General features: G+C 43.7%; 1 protein-coding gene across 5 annotated transcripts in view; it reads right to left on the bottom strand.

Moving 5' to 3' along the window:
- Positions 1–14,060, bottom strand: part of CLIP2 (CAP-Gly domain containing linker protein 2) — a 128,059-nt gene extending 113,999 nt beyond the window's left edge. For 2 of the 5 annotated variants that reach the window (XM_066576778.1, XM_066576793.1), the window contains exon 1: positions 13,657–14,060. The gene's annotated coding sequence lies outside the window, so the exon portion shown is untranslated. Of the gene's footprint in view, positions 1–8,946; positions 8,988–13,656 lie in introns of those variants that run through there. The other 3 variants (XM_066576808.1, XM_066576802.1, XM_066576787.1) reach the window with 3 other exon arrangements.
- Positions 14,061–22,161: the final 8,101 nt, after the last annotated feature.

Below are 22,161 nucleotides of genomic sequence, written 5' to 3'. Positions count from 1 at the left end.
ACTTGCTCTTGTACCCTCGAATTATGAAGTATGGCCGTTTTGAGTGATTTTAAGTAGATTCAATCCAATTTTCTGTGATTTGTACAGGGATTTCTCCTACAAACTGCACTGATCAGTTTATAAAAAAACTCTCTATCTGCAGACTCTCAGTGAATGAACATCGCAAGAAAGGTTTATAGTGATACCTGGAGAAAGTGGTTTAGTCCAAGGGCCTGTCTGAGACATAATAAATATCTTACCATTTCCAGGCTTCTGTAATATTTTATTTTATCTTCAAGGTCTTTTTAGGTAAATAATGCAAATAGCAGTTCACACTGGCTATCATATAAGTACAAGTTGTTTAAAAAGCTAGGGACTAGTGATGAGCGAGCATACTCGCTAAGGGCAATTGCTGAGCGAGCATTGCCCTTAGCGAGTACCTGCCCGCTTGAGAGAAAAGGTTCGGCTGCCGGCGGCGGGGGAGAGCGGGGAGGAACGGAGGGGAGATCTCCCCCCCCGCTCCCCCTGCTCACTGCCGCAACTCACCTGTCACCCGCGCCGGGAGCCAAACCTTTCCTTCGAGCGGGCAGGTACTCGCTAAGGGCAATGCTCGCTCGAGCAATTGTCCTTAGCGAGTATTCTCGCTCATCACTACTAGGGACCATTCAACTCTTGTTCTTGTAAGTTGTGAAGAGGGGCTTCCCAAATGAGTTTCCATCATTGCTGATAGGTACAAATAGTTTACAACCTCCTCCCCTAGGGTGCTTCACACATAGCGGAATTGGTGGAAAATCTGCACCAAAATCCATGTCAATTTCCAGAACAAAAAATGTGCAAGAAATAGTAGTATTGGCGTGGATTTTGACATGGTTTCTGCAGCAAATCCACAGCAGACTTCACCCCGAGTGTAATAGAAAGTGTCACCTAGAAAGAGCTCCTAGGTGCAATAGTGAAGGGGAAACACCGGCACCAGAAAACTCCAGGTACATAAGGCAGGGAGAAGGTTGCTGTCCTGCTGTGTGCAGGGAAGGGATGGACACCAAGGAAGAATTGGAAGAGGAAGCCAGCGAGCAGCATCAATACAATAGGCTTGTTTGTGGATGTGAGCGCCAGCTGCTGGGAAGCTGTGGGGATGGATAACGAGCGTCTGTGGTCTGCTTGGTGGCCAGATTGTCTCTGCTCTGGGCATAGCGGCTCTGCCATGTGTGGAGGCAACCTTCAGGCCACACTGAAGGCCACTTTATGAAACACACCCACGTAGTAGCGTGTTGGACCTCTTTTGGCCTTTCAGGACCTAATTCCTCATGGCGTTCATCTACAGGCATCTGAGGACTCAGGGTGTCGCAAGAAAACATTCCACACACTAGAGGCGTAACTTGAAGCTTCTGGGCCCCAATGCAACATCTGTAACGGGGCCCCCAACTAGAATGCTTTATTCATAGTACTGGGCTCCCTATATGGAAAAGAGAGGCCTTATGGGCCCCCAAAGGCTCCTGGTGCAACCGCATCCCCTATAGTTACGCCCCTACCACACACCATTACTCCACCTATAATAGTCGTAACTGTAGACAACTGAAAAAAGGGCTTATCAATTCATGCTACTTGCACCAAACTGTGACCCTCCTTTAAATGGTCAACAGAAAACAGCTTACAAAGCCCCGTATGTAGCAAATTGCAATGCATTGTGTTCTGATAAGTTTTTATCATAGTCGGTATTAATTGTTTTCAGCAATTTTTGACATGGCATATTGGAAACACCCCACAAGACCTGCTGTTTAGAAAATGTTCAGACCCAGTCAGTTATCCACCACAGTTTGCCTCATATCAAGGTGCTTAGATCCTTATGTGTGCCCATTTTTTTCTGATTCCAGCTTTGAAGGCTGACTGATAAGCCAAACTTTTCTACCACTACTTATAAACTCCTATACACAACATTATCTGTGAACTACATAACTATACCATAAAATTATCTACATATATAAGAAACATATCAGATGTTACTGAAAGCTGATATCAGAACCTCTTTACTATGAACTGTAGTCATAACACAACAAATGGGATCTATCATACATTTGAATCATGTCCACCCCAGCCAATTCTTAGGGTGTTTCCCTGAAATAAAAACACTAAGCCGTCCAATATACTGATAAAACATTTCCCAACAGAACTATGAAGTATATTCTAAAAGGCGGGTTAAAAATGTCAACTTTCAAAACAACATGAATTGGTTGTATATAACAGTTATCTGCAGTGCACAATTGTTGCTCCTCAAGCTCAAGCAGTTTGGAACACTTTCAAACATTTTCAGGTCAAAAGCTCATATTCAACTTTTTTGGGTGAAATTAATAGAATGAATGGTCAAATCTGTGGTACCTCCATGAGGCTAGTACAGACCTAAGTTCTTCTCTGATCACCTGCTGCACCTCCTACGTTCCTAAGAAGAATGGGGGTGGAAATCTAATTAAACGGAGGCCAAAATTGTCTCTGTTTGACACATTTAACCCCTAGGGTTTGGTACAGGTTTGAGCTGCTATGCAGTTTTCTGTATAGATGACAGAAACCAGAGACAGATAGGGGTGGAGCAAAAAATGTAATAGGAAAAGCCCCTTGCTGATATCTTCCATATGGGCATTATCATTCATTTTTTCTTCTCTCAGAGCATTATGAAAATAGAAGGGGCCACAGAATTTCTGTGACCCTGCATGTTATTACTGGAATGCTCCTGTAGTTTACAAGAAACATTCCTATCAGAATATTATAATATGTAACTGATGTTTATAGGAGTCTCTGGGAAGAAATAAAGTTGGCCCTACATATTACATCACAGCGATTTCGAAGGGATCGGCCAATGGTTTAATGTAATAAGGAGGCTGTTATCTGGGGCAGGCAGGTCACATATCCACAAACCTTCCTGTTCGGCTCCTTCATGAATGCCAAACAGCAATGCAGAAATATTGGGTCCAGTAAGGGAATGGCAGAACGTTTAGTTTTCGGGCAGTCATCATTCATAAGGGCGGAGTTTGCAGAGTCTCTGAGAAGTGAACAGCTCTAATTTCAGTGTTTGGTACAGTAATTACCATTTGAACTATTTGAACTATTGCAAATTCTTAAAGCCCATTTACACGGAGCGATGATCACTCAAAGATCGCTAAAACGACAGTTTGAGGGACAGCTTTGAGTGATCATTTTGTATAAACTTTTAAGTAGCTACTCAGCTACTTAAGAGCAATTAAGTGTGCAAATGAAGCCTTAGCTGAAAGCAGTTGAAAGCCCGAGGGCTCTTATCTGCATTCAGTTCCTTTGTTCTCCAGGGAAAAAACAATGCTATCAGCACTTCCCATGGAGAACTGCTGATAAGGCTGAAGGACGATTTTTAGGTTGGACTGAATTTAACGATCAGCTAGCAGTGCACGAAAAGTGCATGATGGCCACGCATTTAGACACAACAATTATCGCTCAAACGATCGCTTTTTAGCGATTTTTGAGTGATCATCGCTCCGTGTAAATGGGCCTTTAGTTAAATAGTTATCAGCTGCTGGATCAACATTAGCTGCACAACTTCAACAATATTAAGACCAGATTCACACGAGTATATACATATTTGCATGCACATTTGCGCCTCCGGCATTGCGTATTTGCATGCGCAACAGCGGTTTTTACTGTTCTTTTTGCCCGCAATTCTTGCACAATTATGCATGCAAAAAAAACCACACAACGATGCCCGCAGCTATTGAAATGGCCAATTAGTTTAATGAGTTCAAGATGTGTTCTTTCCCTACGCAAAATTCACAGTAGAATAGAGTATGCTGTATATTTTTTGTGCGACAGAATTGCACATGCCAAATGCACACATGTGAACAAACCCATTAAAATCAATGGGTTCTATTTTCTGCATATTGTGTATGCAAATTTTTAGTGCACAAAAATGTCTGTGTGAGTCCGGCCATACTACAAAGCTACATTTTACTGATATAATATGGTGTAAAAAAGGAAATGGCTATGATGTGTGACTGAAGGTTAGGCTTCGCTCATATCTGCAGGTTCTCTTTGGACCCTCTGTCACAGATGCCTTCCAAAATACTGGAAAAATTGGGGCAGCACCAGGTGCTATTCTTTTTTGTAATATGCCAGATACTATGATGGAAATCTGACAGACCCCATTATAGTAAGATGGGTCCATTAGGGTCTGTAGTATGATGGCTTCAACACCACCATTAATTTCCTCGTTTCTGCTCCCATAATGGCACATAACAATAAAAAGTTGTTATGAAGTGCCAACACTGATACGGACATGGCCTTTAGCTGTGTTGTCTAACAACAGTCCAGGGTAGTCTATAATCCACTTTGTTATCAGCTTGAGTTTATTAGGCTACACATGGGCAAGCACGATATCGAACTGAGAAATCCGGCCTGATATCGCGCTTGTCAACTTACGCTTTACCTGTGGATGCAAGGTGTTTTTCATGCTGAAACTCCTCGCATCACTTCTTTGAAATTCCAACCCTTCAGCAATTGTTTCATGTGTGTCGGAGGTTTGGCAAGTGTTTCTCATTGATTTCATTGGAAAACATCCCATAGCACTCACGTGCCCATTGCACAGCATGCGATGTGGTTGACTGTCCCATTAAAAACAATGGGTGATGCATTCCAAGGGACATGAAAATATAGGACATGCAGAGTTTTTTGTTACCTCTCAGCATTGCTGTTGCGACACAAAAAAACTTGCGCGAGATTAACACTTGAGTGAATGTAGCCTTACCATGTCCCTCTTCTATTCTTTACACTACAGCTCTGCTTATTTAGGCCAGATTCACACGAGCTAGCACGCATTTGCACCGTGTTTTTACGCATCAGGCGTTGCATATTTGTGCATGCAACTGCATTTTTTACTGTACTTTTTGCATGTGCAAATTGTGTGCAAAAAGAAAAAGCATGTACCAGTGCTATCAGCCATTGAAATAGTCATTTAGTTTAATGAGTTCAAAATGTGTTCTTTCCCTGCAAAAATGCATAGAAAAATAGAGCATGCTGCATTTTTTTTTTGTGCAACGGAATTGTGAACGTCAAATGTGCATCTGCGAATGAACTCACTGGGTTCCATTTTCTGCATATTGCGCGCAAAAATTTTTTTGCGCACAAATCAGCTCGCAAATACGTCCATGGTTTATGAATCCCTTGGTGCACATCGTTACGTTTTCTTGGCAGCTGTTTTTGCTGGGTGGTTTGCCATTGCCTTCCCCCATCTTTACCCCCCACCAAGCTGGGTACTCATTTAACTGAACACAGAAGGATGGAAGACTGAGCCAACCTTAGGCCGGTTACCTTAACCAAGCAGGGATTGAACCCGCAACCTTCAGGTTGTAAGTGAGAGCTTAGGACTGCATTCTGCGGCTCTAACACTGCGCCTCATGAGGCTCTTTTAGATTAGCACAAACTCATGTGACATTAATGCATAGAGTACAGATCTCCATTACTGCCAGAACACAATGACTTCAAGCTATGGGCAACTAAACCAACAGTGAGAAACACAAGATAATGAGTTGACTGTCACACAACTAATGGACCTAATTAACACGGATACTGGAGATCGGCATTCATTACCAAATTGTGGAACACCACATACAGTGGCTATAGGACATACGTACACATTGCCAATGAATCCCGTTTTCCTGCCACAGTACTGTACAACACCCTTACAGTCCTGCTGTCACATACAGATTTGGTTCACAAACTAAATTTAGAGTGGGCTAAGCATCCGAGGAAAACATGCCTTGGCTTTCCTTCAACAGGAAATAATAGTTTATATTATTGCTTCTTGCCATGTGCTATTATACCCTACATGTGCCATACACTGTCATTTCTCGAAGGCAAATTAGAACTGAGTGGGTCTTGTCATCTCTTGCTAGGATAAATAGTGAGACACATGCATGTGATTAAAGTAGTGGTAGCACTAACAGGAAGTCAGAGAACCCAAACTCTTCTGAATTACTGTAAGAATGAGTCACAAATGTGATGCAATCCTGTGAAAATTATAGCAGGATGTCATATCTAGTCATTTTCTTTGGCTCGGGATGTAAACTAATATAAGCTATTAAAAGAATATATTTGATGGAGTTAACAGGAAGGGGAAACAAAACAAGGAACGGGCGAGTTGTCCTCAAAATATGCCTTTTAATCGAAATATACAAATATAAATCGACTCCCCAATTCCATCTACTAGAGAAAAAGGCTCATTGATACTGAATATTGCTCAACACATGACATCCAGTATCAATCCCATTGTCAATGAAATTGTGAAATGATTGAGGAACGGAATAGAGGAGGTCTACAGAGTAACTGGCAGCTGTGACTATGTAGTGCAGACTGCATCCACACAGAATACAAATGAGGCATTCCAGAACTGCGCTCGTTTGTATCAAAGCTCATTCAGAGGAAAACACATTCTCTCATGGACAGACATCAATGCTCCATGTCTATCAGCTTGGATTCAGTTCTGCCAGTAACAAAGAGCTGTATTCTCCATTACAAGTCCACTACAACAGACCAATTTATTTCCTTTATTTTACCCATCTACATAGTGCACACATACCGCGCAGCGCTGTACGTAGATGATCATTTACTATGCTGAGGGTTCTAAGTCGCAGATTACATTAAAAAATGGCAGACAAATTAGTGCAGAAGGCTGCAATGTTCTGTAAAACAACAATACCATGACGGACCCTGTTATACTCAATGGGGTCCGTCAGGAGTGGTGGTCTCCGTTCTGTGACAGATCCCGTCATTTTTGTTGCTTTGCCGTTATGGGCAGAACAAGAGAAATGATTAGCACAGATGTGAACAAAGCCTAAAATATGGAAAGCAGTGACCTTCACCACGCAATGTCATACTCCTCTTCCAATTAAGACCGATAAATATCATGCTCATACTTCTGAAAACCTACCAAACTGGACAAGGGAACCTACAGACTGTTCTAGGGGGCACTGAACTTTGTTGCTCAAACACAGGTGCACCACTTCCTAATCTGGTGAGGTTATAAACTGTAAAGATAACATATCATTTTACGCATTGTACTAGCAGTTATCCCATTCCCATCAGATTTGCTTCTCCCTCTGATAGTACTGCGGAAACATAACTAGGTGATAATGCATGACATGAGCCTCAATCAGGTGCAGATAAGTGGAAATGTATCCATTCCAGATTCATGGCCAATCCTGCTGCTAAAATATGATGGGGGTCTGACTGCTGTGACACTAGCACCACTTTCCTACAGCACAGTGCAGCCACCGACTAGTGATAGCTGTATGGGGATGAATGACAGTAATTATGGGAACTCATCTCCATAATGCAAATCATCTGCTCATGTAAATAATATTAATAAGTGCTAACCAACATGCTCAATATCAGTCGGAGCTCACTACCCTGGGCGCATCTGCTTGTGTAAAAGGACCCTTAGGCTAGGTTCACACACGGCGGATTTGCCACGGAATTTTGCTGTGGCAAATCCGCCTGCGGCCGTTAATCCCAGTCTTAGCCAGCCATGTGGACGAGATTTGTCAAAAGTCTTGTCCACATGGGGCGGACAATCCGTCACAGCAAAGCCAGTATTAGCCAGCGCTGCGGCGCGGATTCCCGGGACGCAGCATGTCATTTGTTTTTTTTCCATTGCAGCCTTGCTCCTCTCTATGGGAGAGCCGGTCGCAACGGAAAATCATGCGGCGAAGCAGGTGCAAAACTTAACCTGCGCAAATCTTGCTGTTTTTTGCTGCGGCAAAACTCTATAATTTCCGCAGTGAAAGTGTCCCATGTGACCCCAGCATTAGGGTGGTTTCACATTTGCAATGGGAATTTCGCTTTCCTGCTCCGTTTGGGGAGCAAGAAACGGGAATTCCCGCTGCCGAATGGTTCCGTCTCTGGACGAAACCAAACAGCGCTGAGCAGATCCCATTGACTATAATGGGGTCCTTCCACTTTCCGCCAGCTGCCTAATTTTGGGACGGAAGCAAAAGCGCCTCATGCAGCGCTGTTTCTTCTGGTATTTGCATATGTACAACCTTATCTGCTAAGAATATTGTGATGTAGTGCATGAAGCATACTGAGTGCAAAAGAGTAGCTTAGTGCAGCTGCCAGGGTGTCAGGAGAATGGCGTTTCTCACACCCGGACAACAAGATTAAATGCAAGACTGATATAATATCTGCTAAAAAGTTTGCTTTTGAATAGCTTCAGGTCAAAAGCAACAACTGAACATGCCAAATAAGAAGCGACACCTGTGTGTACACATGATATCCCAGCATCAGGGGATCTATTGGTAATAAGATGTGATTCCAGACAACTACTGTAATTCCCAAGTTCACTAATAACAACAACATGACCCCTCGATTCCTTATAATCGACTTGTCTTTCAAATATCTTTGCAATGGACACAATATAAAGCAAGGTGATAATACTGGCTGATGTACCAATATTTTCAAGGGGGACAGATAACGTTTCTAGTAGAAAAAACAAATTTCAGTCAAATCAATAGACCATTTTTTACTGTTATGACACATGAATTAGACAAGTCATAAATGAAGTGGGTGCAACCTTTGTGCCCATTCTGTTGCCAAGAATACTGGGTTCCAAATTTCTGTCCTTGACCAGAGAGCAGGAGGAGTATGAGCTGTCCCTCTCCATAGTGATGAATGAGTGTTGGAAACAGCCACATGCACTTACCGTCCCTAAGAGGAGAATGTGAGTGCTTGGTTGCTGCAGATGTTCTCAGAGACAGTGCATGCTTATCATGCTCTCCAACACAAACAGGGTTATGGAGCCCCTATTTCAGAAATGGCAGGCTTCACAGAGGTCAGCATTCACTCCCATTGTTTAATCATTCACCCTCTGGTGTTCTATTCCTGATAGCCCAGAGATTCAGGATACTGGAGAATTTCATTATTTATGGCAGTACAACACATTCCCTAGTCATCACTCACATTGCTTCATGCTCCTGTCCAATGGCCCAACTGCTGTGAGCCATCTGATGCCTTATGGTTCCTGATACTTTTCTTGATTGTCATGTTAGGCCAATATATTACCTACCAAAACATTACCTGTCATAATCAAGATCACAGTTGCCCAATAAGAAAAGAGTAATTGCCCAATCCTAACAAAAGTAATTGGACACCTGAGCAAGAATCAAAAGTCATATTTATTTCACTATGTTAATACTTATAATAGTGGAGCTCTTTTGGTCCTGATGACATCAAATACTTTTCATGACATACTTTCTACTAATGTCTGATAAACGTCAGCTGGTATTTCCCTCTATTTATTCTGCAAACTTCTGGAAAGTTCTCTCAAAAAAGATGGACGATGTTCATATTCCCTGACCCGAAGTTCCAGTTTGTCCCAAAGATGTTCAGTGGGGTTCAGATTGGGACTCTGTGCAGGCCAGTCCAATCGTGAAATATCCATATTCTCAAACCAATGTAAAACAGCATTGGATTGCCACATTGCCACCCTTACTCAGGTTGGTCTAATTTATCCCAGTCTGAAAATGCTGTCAAGCCATTAGCAATTTGCATTATTTACAGGGAAGTGGCAGTTCTTTTTAGATCAGCAAATAAATTACTAGATTGTTTGGCGATGACATTAGTCACAATTATTTATGCACTTTCCTAGTATGTTAGTACACGTCTACCAATTATGAGTCTACACCAGTGTTTCCCAACTCCAGTCCTCATGGACCCCCAACAGGTCATGTTTTCAGGATATCCTATGGTAAGAACACCTGTGGCAATGTCTATAATTACATGACCTGTACAATACTGAGGAAATCCTGAAAACATGATCTGTTGGGGTCCCCAAGGACTGGAGTTGGATAACCCCTTGAGAGCTCTTTCACACGGGGAGCTAGGCGCGCAAAAAACACGAGCGTAAATTAGAACCCATGGTTTCCTATGGGAACATTTAGATGAAGGAATCTGAACATTCCCATAGGAAACAATTGGTTCTAATAGCCGCGTGTTTTTTAAGCGCATGATTTTTGCGTGCCTATCTTCCCGTGTGAAAGAGCCCTCAAGGTGTAGACCTGTGTTTCCCAATAACACGAACAGAGAAAGTAAAACAGAGCATTCAATGAAATCCTTAGCAGATCACTTGTAGGATCGTAAAGCACAATGCACTCAGTTTCCACAGGCACTTTTGGGTCAGCTGAACCTTCTATCTAAGGTTATATAATAGGAAACACTGTACAATTATCCTATTTATCCTGCATCTACTGAAAACACTTTACGATAATACACCAGACGTTAATAAACTAAAGAATGCAGCATTATGCTAAACAAAAGTTGAATTTCCTTGATTGGATTTGGCACTTGAGACGACGTACGGAGAGGCAGGAAGTAATTACACCATTTACTGTGGATTGTGGAGCTTGGCCTGTTTTCCCAATCTATGAAATTAGCTGTTTAGAATTTACCATCCCCCATCAGAATTACAGCATAGCCTTCCATTCCTATAACTGCAACTAGTAACTTAAAGAGGCACTAACTTTTCAGACAACTTCTGCTCATCTATGAGCTTGCAATAGTCTCATTATGTCTGTAATATACTTGTATTCAAATGTTGTTTCTTTACCACTGTAACATAGTAACATAACATAGTAACATGAATTCATATTAGAAATAGCTGCCACTAGGGGCTCTCCTCTCGAGCTCCTCTGTAATCCACTGTCTATTAAGTACAGAGCTTCTGTAGTAACACAGGGATATTTCCTTGGAAATAGAGGAACTATCTTCACAGTGGCGCTTGCACATATTCAGAGGCTGCAGACTGAGGGTGACTACCCACTAGCAGTTTTTTTCTGCTGCAAATTTGCTGCGTTTTTTTTTTTCCAATTGTCAATGGGACTTTCTAACGTTAAAAATGCAATGCACCAAAAACGTAAGTTGCATTGCGTAGCGTTTGTAACATTAGAAAGTCCCATTGACAATTGGAAAAAAAAACGCAGCGAATTTGCAGCAAACAAAAAAAAAATAGGTTAGTGGGTAGTCACCCTGACAGATCTTCAGACACTGTGATAATGATGTTCACAATCTCAGCCTTTCCTGGGGGCAAATGGGGGTCTGTGTGTACACACATTATATTGCGTTTATTCACCATTTTGCCAGAAATGTCCTGTGAGAATAGAGGGGTGGGTATTCAGACACTGCCCCCCCTTGCTGATTGGACCACAGACAGTGTAATACAGCATGGGAAGTCAGGGAAAGGAAGTGTGGGACAGTAAACTACTGGCAAATGCTAGCCTTGCTACATGCCCCCTACATGAAAGTGAATTGCAAACAGCAGAGCAACAGAAAATAATGGGGAAAACCACCTAAAAAATCTGAACTTAAAGACATGAAAAAGGCTGCATACAGTAGTGAATGAGTGAGTAAAGAGAACCTATCATATGTTAGAAAACTTGTTGAAAACTTGGTAAGGCCTCATGTCCACGGGAAAAATCAGATCCGCTGCAGATTCTCCATGGAGAATCTGCAGCGGGTCCCTCCTGCCCCGCGGACATGAGCGCTGAAAATAACAATAAATCAGAATTAACTCACCTCCCATCCACTCCGTTTCTTCTCTTCGCTGCGGCGTCATCTTCTCTGCGTCGCGGCCGGATCTTCTTTCTTCGGCTCGGCGGATGTGCAGGATGACGTCGGTGACGTGCCCCGCGCATGCGCCGGCCCGAAGCAAAATGATCCGGCCGCGACAGAGAGAAGATGGCGCCGCGGAGAAGAGAAGAACCGGAGCGTGTGAGTAAACTCTGATTTTTGTCTCCCGCGGATCCGGACGGCTTCCATAGGCTTCAATAGAAGCCCGCGGGAGCCGTCCCCGCGGGAGACCCGCATGAAAATGGAGCATGGTCCAGATTTTTCCATGCTCCATTTTTAAAAAAATCCCTTTTATTGACCATCCGCGGGTATTTATCTACCCCGCGGGTGGTCAATGCATCCCTATGGGGTGCGGATCCGCGGGCAGAAGAAGAGTTAAAATCCGCTGCGGATTTTAATTCTTATTTTGCCCGTGGACATGAGCCCTAAGCTTTAAGCCCAGAAGTTATGATGTGTATTTCAACTGAATAAAAGTTTATGTTTTATCACTACTATCATCCAGGTTTCCCACATTATAGAGATGGTAGTTCTAGATCCATGGCATGGCACAATGAGGTAGTAATATGTGTTATACGTTTGCTATTTAATGGAAGTCCATACTTAAAGGAAGACATTTTTATGTTCAAATAATTTACTTTTATCAACAAATGCAGTATTGGCATTAGTAAGCAATCTGTGAATCGGGCTGCACATCAGCTTATGAAGAATGGGTAATCAAACTGTAGACTATGGTACTTATATCCTATATGCCAGACAAAATATACACATTAAGTGGCTCTGATACTACATTCCTTGGTTTTGTGAAAGTATGTCTGCAGAGTCATCCTGATATTAGGATATTCTGAGCAATACATCCTCCTTAATGAGATGGACCAGTAGCTTTCAGTCTAGGTAGCTTCCTCATCTAAGTGGCCCTAGAATTTGGCACTGACATATGTGCTTACTCATGGATAGAATAAACAGAGCAGGGGAGCTTTGCCTCCTTGTCAATTGGGTGGTTATCCACTCACCCGAGTGGTTCTCCAGCTAGCACACCATACTCAATATAGTGGGATACGATGTCAGACATTTCACTAGGTGTTTGCACAAGGTACCAAAAGGTTTGGAAAAGAAATAATGAAAATAAATAGTGAAGATATTCAAGAACCATGCAGCTACCAAAAAAGAGTACTGCTGCAATACAAGCCAGTAGACAGTCATGTGACTGACCAATTTTCCCACAGGGCTTTAAAAGATCCCTATGTGATAGGTTAAATGTCTTTGAAGACGTTATAAACACATTTAAGGCTAAAGAAAATCTCAAAACAGATAAAACCAAAATGTTCATATGGCTACATTACAAGATCAGAAAAGAATAGAGAGAATTGCCAGTCCCCATAAGAGAAGAGCCGCACACCGCCTATATGATACAAGGCACACTGGAACATAATATCCCCACATGGACAATGTTAGGGCAAAGAAGTGATATAAATGGTCACTAATACAGTAGTCTGCAGTACTGAAACAATGTATCCATAAGCACATCTACCTTCTATCATCCCTTGCAAATAGTAGCTACAATCTAAGTACATGTCTACCTATTATGGGAGCAGCACATATTATAAACCTCCCTATCTATCCATCCAGTGTTCTCATTATCAATCCATCTGCCATCCGTATGATCTCCTCTCCTTCCTTCTTTATGTACAGCTATTGATTGTCATAAATTGCACAGTCTTCCTGCGTGTGACAATCATTACAGAGGCATTGTCTGCTATTCCAGCACAACTACAACATATCACTCTGATGCTTCTAGAGCAGAACAAAATCAGCTTTTCAGCTGCAGCACATCCTAATATGTTACTAAACCCCATTAAGACCCCCTGATCCTCCACAGCCGGCCAGCATCATGCCCAGTTTATATGCCAGGCAGCATGGAGCAGAGCACCGGTGCCACGCCGGCTGCATTCTACCTCCTTTGTTGCAGAGGGTTGCTGGTAACTCCCTTTCACACCCTTGCCATGCCCACCCCACTACCCGAGCAATGCCCGCAGATCATGCCCTTACCTCTTGACATGTCAGCATCCACTGAAGCCTGGGTATCAGATGTTGGGAGTCCCAGCCCAGCCCTGCAGTCAGCCCCCTGCTCGCTCAGCCCAGCCACTCCCTGCAGGCAAAGGACTCAACGTGGGGGAGGAAGCAGTGACCAGAGCGGGCACAGCGGTGACAGCAGCAGCTCTCGGTGGGCACAAGGCTCAGATCATACCTTGTCCTTCCTGGGGTTCATGAAGGGCACGTCCAGAACCCATGCAGCAGGCACTGTGTGGCATGCCATGTAGTGTGCCCTGTGCCTGCTCACTGGTCCTTACCATGAACTGTGATGCCCTCCCAGCCTGTCTCCCATGCACTCAGTCTGCATTACTGAATGGATGAAACAAAAGAGGAAGCAGAGGGGAGATCGCCAGTCACAGGAGGAGGAGGGGAAATCCAGCTGTTTTTATGAGGCAGCACAGAATGGAGACTTCTGTTTCCCAGACCGGCAATTTTTTTAAACGCCAAGAGGGAGGGCAGATTTCTTTGAGGCTCAGATTTCCTCCCTCAGCTACAAGGGAGTAATGCTGCTCCTCCTGTGTGCCAGGCAATGTGGTGCTACACAGCAAACACTGCCATTGTGAGCCATGGCCATAGGAGGCAGGGTAGAATACTATCACTTATACAAACAGCCTAATCATGGAGAGATAATGTGTGCAATGTATAAATAATAATGTGTACAATGCAAAATATAACATGTACAACGTATGTAATAACATGTACAATGTATAATATATATTATGTATAATGTGTGTAATAACATACAATGTATAAATAATAATGTCTACAATTCATAATATATATGATGTATAATGTGTAATAAATCACGTACAATATATAAATAATAATGTGTACAATGTATAATATGTATAATGTGTGTAATAATGTGTACAAGGTATAAATAACATGTACAATCTATAAATAATAATGTGTACAATGTATAATATATATATATAATGTGTGTAATAATGTGTACAAGGTATAAATAACATGTACAATGTATACATAATAATGTGTACAATGCATAATATATTATGTACAATGTGTGTAATAACATGTACAATGTATAATATATATTATGTATAATGTGTGTAATAACGTACAATTTATAAATAATAATGTCTACAATTCATAATATATTATGTATAATGTGTAATAAATCACGTACAATCTATAAATAATAATGTGTACAATGTATAATATGTATAATGTGTGTAATAATGTGTACAAGGTATAAATAACATGTACAATCTATAAATAATAATGTGTACAATGTATAATATATATTATGTAGATTGTGTGTAATAATGTGTACAAGGTATAAATAACATACAATGTATAATATATATTATTTATAATGGGTGTAATAACATGTACAATGTATAAATAATAATGTCTACAATTCATAATATATATTATGTACAATGTGTGTAATAATGCGTACAGGCTATAAATAACATTTACAATGTATAAATAATGTGTACAATGTATAATATATATTGTGTGTACAATGTGTGTAATAATATGTACAAGGTATAAATAACATATACAATGCATAAATAATAATATGTACAATGCATAAATAATAATGTCTACAATACATAGTATATATTATGTGTACAATGTGTGTAACACTGGTGTAACACTAGGGGATGTGGTTGCACTCAGGCCCTGGAGCTTTAGGGGGCCAACAAGGCTCTCTATATAGGAAGCCCAGTACTATGGATAAAGCATTATAGTTGGGGGCCCTGTTACAGGTTTTGCATTGGGGCCCAGGAGATTCAAGTTATGCCTCTGTGTAATAATGTGTACAAGGTATAAATAACATGTTCAATGTATAAATATTGTGTACAATGTGTAAAAGGTATAATATGTATAATAAAATGTACAATGCATAAACACTATAAATAGAGATGAGCGAACCTACTCGGCCACGCCCCTTTTTCACCAGAGCGCCGCGATTTTCGAGTACTTCCGTACTCGGGTGAAAAGATTTGGGGGGCGCCGTGGGTGAGTGGGGGGTTGCAGCAGGGAGTGGGGGGGGGGGGAGGGAGAGAGAGAGGGCTCCCCCCTGTTCCCTGCTGCTACCCCCCGCTCCGCCACGCCGCCCCCTGGCGCCCCCCAAACTTTTCACCCGAGTACGGAAGTACTCGAAAATTGCGGTGCTCGATCGAGTAATTACTCGAAACGAGTGTATTCGCTCATCTCTAACTATAAACAATGCATAATATATATAATAATGTGTGTAATAATGTCTACAATGTATAATGCATAAATAATAATATGTATAATGTATATTATGAATGATGTTTAGCATGTGCAATGTATAAATAATGTGTATATTGTGTAAATAATAACATGTACAATGTATATAATGTGTACAATCTATAATGTGTAATCATGTGTACAATGTATAATTTATAGAATGCATTTAATAATGTGCATAATGTACAATGTATAAATAATGTGTACAATATATGTGTGTAATAATGTGTACAATGTATTTTTATAATAATGTATAATATTGTGTAGTCTATAAAGTGTTTGTAATAATGCGTACAATGTATAATGCATATGATAAATAATACTGTGTATAATGCATCATGTGTATAATAATGTGAAGATACTCCACATTGTGCAGATTACGCTAGTATTTATTAGTACAGGCAGGCTTAATACACAACTAGACTAGCTTTGAACGCAGCATTTCTAATGCCATGATTTTCAAGCGCTGTCTTCTTTATTTTCGTGCGTTTTAGTGCTTCTTAACGCACTTCGTTACCCATCATAATGATAAGGTACGTTAAAAACGCTGTCAAACGCTGTAGAATGCTATTCAAAACGCTGCAAACTCACGTGTGAGAGCGGCCTAAAGCCTCCTTCACACAGTCGACAGCGATATCACCACTACAAAATCACAACAATATCGCTGCTTTGTATCTTCGATTTTGTAGCGACAGTGATGCGTTTTCTTGTGATCACTGCTGCCCACGATAAAAATCGCATGATTTTATTGTGAGGGGGTTAAGCCCTACCAAAAAAATAAGCCCTAGCTGCATTCCCTGAAAAAAAGGAATACTTCCCTAGCAGACTCGGTCTTAGTCCTCCTGCTGCTGTCTGGAGCTCAGTAGTACGTGCCGCAGTTCTCCTTTGCCCAAAGAACTCCAGGAAGCTATGACTCTGATTGGTTCATCTAGTGCTGCATTGATTGGCTGAGCAGCACTAGTTGAACCAATCGGAGCCATCGCTTCCCGCAACCAGAAAGTGATGCTCTGTGAGCTAATGAGGACTACAGGACGCACAGGTGAGCTCCGGACAGCAGCAGAAGGACCCGGACTGCGCCTGCTAGGTAAGTATTCCCTTTTTTTCAAAATAAAGATGAACTTACTGCGCTCAAGCAAGAATGGACGGGAGTATACTCACTCGAGAGAGTGGAGAAAATAAACCCAGCGGTCCCAGGGTAGATATCTCCCCTCTAGATCCAGGAGACCTTTTGTATGAATGTGATTTAGAGTCCAGCGTCCTATGCCAGCTCCATAGAGATCCACAATCACTCCGTATAGCAAGAAGGTCCAATTTATTGTAGACAACAACTAGAGACTCAACAAACAAACATACAACGCATTTCAGCTATAAAGCCCTTTTCAAGTATAAAAAACATGTCTAGTCTCTAACTTATATATTAGTCTAACACACATCCCATCACAAGTGCCATACAGTGCGGGGCGACGTCAGAACAATGGCATGAGGAATGTTAAAAACGTATCACATCGCATGAAAATCGCTACTTCGTGTGATGCGATAGACGAGGCTCCATAGGGAAACATGGGCTACAAAAAAATATCATCCAGGCCAACTTGAGCTTAATTTCACATTTAGAAGTACACGTCCTTTCTGTGAAGGGCTCTAATTTCACATGGACGAGTGCGATATTGTGCTGTAAAACTTGGCCCCATATCGTGCTTGCCAACTTGTAATGTCCCCGCGGACACGACGCGTTTTAGTGTTGAAATCGCCTCACATCACTTCGGGAAAGTAGCGATCCTCCGCTGTGGCTTATAGCTGCGGCAGAGGATCATGGACTATTTACCATTGTTTTCAATGGGTAAACCTTGTATTCTACTTGCGTGCACCTCGCACGCATGTGTCCGGTGTTTTGCCGGCGGTCGCATGTGCCGAATCCGGGAAAGTTCACGGAGGAAGATCGCGGCGGGGTGCAAATATGGAGGCCTCCGGTAAAAAGTTTAATTGGGGAGATGAACCTTCAGGTTTTTTTTACTTTTACGTGATCGCCATTACCCATTGGATAACTGCGACCACGTGATCAGGAACCGCTCAAAGCGGCCCCCCGTGAAATCTCCAGGCTCTCGGCTAAGTTTTGTAGCCAGGAGCAGGGAGATTTTAAATTATCCTGGCAATCCACGGCTTTTGCGCTGTGCCTGCCACTATGGCGACGGGCGCGTGCGCAGAAGCTGGGGTAAGGTCCACGGATAAATCCGCGGGCCTTACGTATGTCATTTTATCCTCCCTCATGGATATGATCCATGGGGGCTGATGAGACGTAAGCTTTTTTATCTTTTTTTTTTTACATTTTAAAACTTTTTTTTTAACTTTTTACACTTTTTTTTTACTTGAAATGATCACTGTTATCCATTGGATAACAGTGATCATTAAGAGACGGTGACCGGCAAGGAGCTGGAGGGCAGGTATGTGTCGCCTAGGATGCTCTCCTATGCTGCCTTGGGGAGCGCTTGAGCAGATACGTGCCACCGAGCAGCCTGGGCTCGGTGGAGGAAGCCGGCAGTATAGTGTTAGTAACATTAAGCTACTAACACGCTGTAGTGTGTAAGTGGCTCCAAGCCACATAATCCGGGCCGGCTTTTCCTGGAGTGACCAAAGTGAAGGGTGGGATGGTCACTCCCACGTACCAGGCGGGGCTGGTATCAGGCCTTATAAAGCCTGGGCCTACAGGGCCTAGAGAGAGAGCTGAGACCTTTGCAGGTCTGAGAGTCCTGGCTGGCTGTGTGCAGGAGCCATTTGTTTACCAGTACGTAGACAGGGACGCTACATGTATAGTAAGTGCTCAGACGAGCAGGATTTACGTTATGTTTGCCTGATGTTAAGACCTGTATTTTGCTTTTGTTTACTTGGAAATAAACCCAGGCAAAGCCTGGACTAAAGACTTTATCGCAAGTGTCACTGTCTCTGACTGCTTATGCCCAGGTTGCTACTGATCCTAAACGCTAATCCCTCACATATTGTTCCCGGTGAAATCTCTCTGCTCCTGGCTACACATGGCAGCCAGGAGCAGAGGGGAGGTGAAACTTGTACTTTTTAAAAACTTCAGCAGCCGGGAGCCAGGAGATTTTAAATTTGCCCGGGGCTCCCGGGCTTCTGAGCATGCGCATGACATCATCGTCTGGCGCGCATACGCAGAAGACCCGCGGCGGGTCTGGGAGGACCAGATCTTCGGGTGACACCACGGACAAGGCGGGTGAGTATTTTCAGCTGCCCTGATGCCCGCAGCCCGGGATGACAGCTCCATGCTGTCGGCTACGTGCGGGCACCGACAGCATGGAGCTGTCACGTCCTCAGGCAAGTGGGCATTAATCCTAAGAGGACGCATAATACTACGTCCTCTAGGATTAAAGCCCACTTACTGAGGACGTCGTTTCCTGATGGAGTCGTCACTAAGGGGTTAACCTTATGGCTTCCGCAGACAAGCGCGAAAATATAGCACAAAAACGCTGAATGTCAGTGAACCCATTGAAATCAACGGGTTTTACTCTGTTGCTACAAATCGCATGCATGAGAAGCCCACGCTTTCCTATGGGTTCCTTTACACATGCGATGTGTTGTAGCATGCAACACAAAAACCTCGTGGGTCCGGCGATATGCACGCGACACACGAGGTTTTGTAGCCCATGTTTCCCTACGGAGCCTTCCTCCGTGTTGCATTGCATCGCACGAAAACGCAAGTTTTGTGCGGTGCGATGCAACTTTGACAGTAGGAAATCCTAGTGTCAAAGCTTAATCTAAGCCCCAGCTGCAGAAAACAATAAATAAACCACATACATCACCTTAGAAGCGCTCTCCGAGGCCACCACAGCTTCTCTCCGAGTCCCAGCATTGCTTCTTTTCTTCATTTTCTGGCCGTGGATTGGAAAATCCCCGCCTCCTGGAAGCGCTGGGTGTGATTGGCTGACGCTTAGCCAATCACAGCAAGTGCTCGATGAATGACAGTGACTGAAACAACCATAGCCATTCATCGAGCACTGCTGTGATTGGCTAAGCGTCGGCCAATCACAGCCAGCGCTTCCAGCAGCGGCCAGAAGTTGAAGAAGATGATCAGTGGCGGGACCCAGGGAGAAGCTGCTGCGGCGCTCCAGACAGCGTGGGAGAGGTGATGCATGGTTATTTTTTTTTCTTCAGTTACAGCTTATTTTCAGGGTAGGGCTTATATTTCAAGCCCCCCCAAAAATCCTCGCATGTGATGCTACAAAATCGCGGTATTTCTGCGAGAAGACACAGTTATATCGCACGGTGCAGCGATACGGTATTGCTGCGACTTTCTCGCGGTGATGCCGTGTCACCCGTGTGAAGGAGGCCTAAGGGCTTCTGCAGATGGGCGATTCAGCGCATACAAGGCGCAGAGAATAGAGCCATTGATTCCAATTGGTTCTCTCACATTCTGTGCTTTTGCGCTCAATCTTCACGCACGCGAAAATATACACAAAATGCTGCATTTTTGTGCGCATAGGAATCCATGCGAGTGCGTAAATGTGCACCCGTACACACAGAATCGCGCAATGAACTGCGCAATTTTGCGGTGTTAATAACACTGGGAACTAATTAGGCTGCACAGTTGGTTCAATCACAGCACACTTATGGTACACGCCAATATCAACGGGGCCAGCAGCGCAGAAAAGTAGGATAAAATGCACGGATATGCGTAGGATACTCTCCCTTCACAGAGCTATTACGTCACGCCATCGCGAGCGCATGTACGTCTGCAAGAGGCCCAATGAGCAATTTCAGCCTAATAATGTGGACCAAAATAGCTCATGTTTCGATTTTGTTTTCACGCACGTAAAATAGACGTGTAAAAACCGCAGGTCTGAATACCCCAAAGGCAATCATTAGTGTCCAATGTATCCGTATTAGGCGTGTAATAAATACACGTAAGGCCGTATGTAAATTGCGTTGTACGCGCGTATAGTCCCCTGTTACACCCACACTGGCGTTTATTCATTGAGTACAATACGTGTATAAAAAAATAACGCAGCATGTTCTATTTTACATGAAAAAAACCTACTCTCTACGGGCGCGTACAACCCCCTGTACATGCTCTACGGGCGCGTACAACCCCCTGTACATGCTCTACGGGCGCGTACAACCCCCTGTACATGCTCTACGGGCGCGTACAACCCCCTGTACATGCTCTACGGGCGCGTACAACCCCCTGTATATGCTCTACGGGCGCGTACAACCCCCTGTATATGCTCTACGGGCGCGTACAACCCCCTGTACATGCTCTACGGGCGCGTACAACCCCCTGTACATGCTCTACGAGCACGTACAACCCCCTGTACATGCTCTACGGGCGCGTACAACCCCCTGTACATGCTCTACGGGCGCGTACAACCCCCTAAACATGCTCTACGGGCGCGTCCAACCCCCTGTATATGCTCTACGGGCGCGTACAACCCCCTGTACATGCTCTACGGGCGCGTACAACCCCCTGTATATGCTCTACGGGCGCGTACAACCCCCTGTACATGCTCTACGGGCGCGTCCAACCCCCTGTATATGCTCTACGGGCGCGTACAACCCCCTGTACATGCTCTACGGGCGCGTACAACCCCCTAAACATGCTCTACGGGCGCGTACAACCCCCTGTATATGCTCTACGGGCGCGTACAACCCCCTGTATATGCTCTACGGGCGCGTACAACCCCCTGTACATGCTCTACGGGCGCGTACAACCCCCTGTACATGCTCTACGGGCGCGTACAACCCCCTGTACATGCTCTACGGGCGCGTACAACCCCCTGTACATGCTCAATTACATTACATACGAGCGGCGTTTATACGCAGAGATAGAAACGTAAAAGAATAACACCAGGCAGCCAGTGTGTGCCGGCGGGCAGGGGGGTATGTGTCGCATGCGGGCAACAGTCACTGAAATACGAGGCGATACTCCTGGCCAACGCTGCTTTTACCACACGTTTGTGTGAGCCAGCCTAATATAGGGGGCAAATACACCCGTGTAGATGAGCCCAAGTTTGAAGGCCACCATAAGGCTGATGTGGCCCTCGGTAACATGAGTTGGCCCCCTGCTGCAGCGAGCAGGGACTTCCGGTTATTTCGCCTCACACTATCTGGGCTCACATCGTGCTACTGCCGCTAGAGGGCGCGCTAGTCGTCCCTAGAATACAATGTACAGCGGCAGCTGCAGCCTATGGAGGCGGCGCTGTGCTG

This window comes from Eleutherodactylus coqui, chromosome 1 (genome assembly GCF_035609145.1).
Source record: "Eleutherodactylus coqui strain aEleCoq1 chromosome 1, aEleCoq1.hap1, whole genome shotgun sequence".
Taxonomy (NCBI): Eukaryota; Metazoa; Chordata; class Amphibia; order Anura; family Eleutherodactylidae; genus Eleutherodactylus; species Eleutherodactylus coqui.
Note: the sequence above shows the minus strand (reverse complement) of the source record. Positions and strands in the feature narration are given on the sequence as shown.